The following is a 523-nucleotide window of genomic DNA, read 5'->3' as shown; positions in this document are numbered from 1 at the left end:
CTAATGTTCCCGTCTCCCTCTCCCACTCTTAGTGTCCTGCCATCGTTTTATGGACCTTCATTTGGCTATCGCATCAGAACGACGTCTGAGCCCTGCCGATCCAAAACAAGGACCAGAAAAGCCGGTGATGATGACAACAGATTTACACAGCCCATGAATGACATGCGACAATCCATAGAAATAAAAGGAAACCCCTGCTTACTACAAACGAGGGCTGGAGCGCCAGTCAGCCCCCACCCCAAAATAATGAGCACTGAGAGGGGGTCCCAGCCTCATAAAATGAAAACCACCAAGATGTTTTTGTGGGGACCAGAGGGGCCCCGAGAGACTAAGACAGTGTGTGAGCTATACAGTCCGGTGAACAGGTGGAGAAGCCAGGATTAAGTCTGAGAGTGATTTGACGGCACAATTGCATGTGGCCTTTCATTCCTTTCCAATACAGAAAATCTGCTTTGCAAAAAGATGTTCGATTGAAACAAAGCAGTACAGACTGACACGTTATAGACCACTTTGGGATTAACAA

This window comes from Sinocyclocheilus grahami, unplaced genomic scaffold (genome assembly GCF_001515645.1).
Source record: "Sinocyclocheilus grahami isolate Dianchi unplaced genomic scaffold, SAMN03320097.WGS_v1.1 scaffold1552.1, whole genome shotgun sequence".
Classification (NCBI taxonomy): Eukaryota; Metazoa; Chordata; class Actinopteri; order Cypriniformes; family Cyprinidae; genus Sinocyclocheilus; species Sinocyclocheilus grahami.
The sequence above is the reverse complement of the archived record's forward strand: the minus strand, read 5'-3'. Positions refer to the sequence as shown.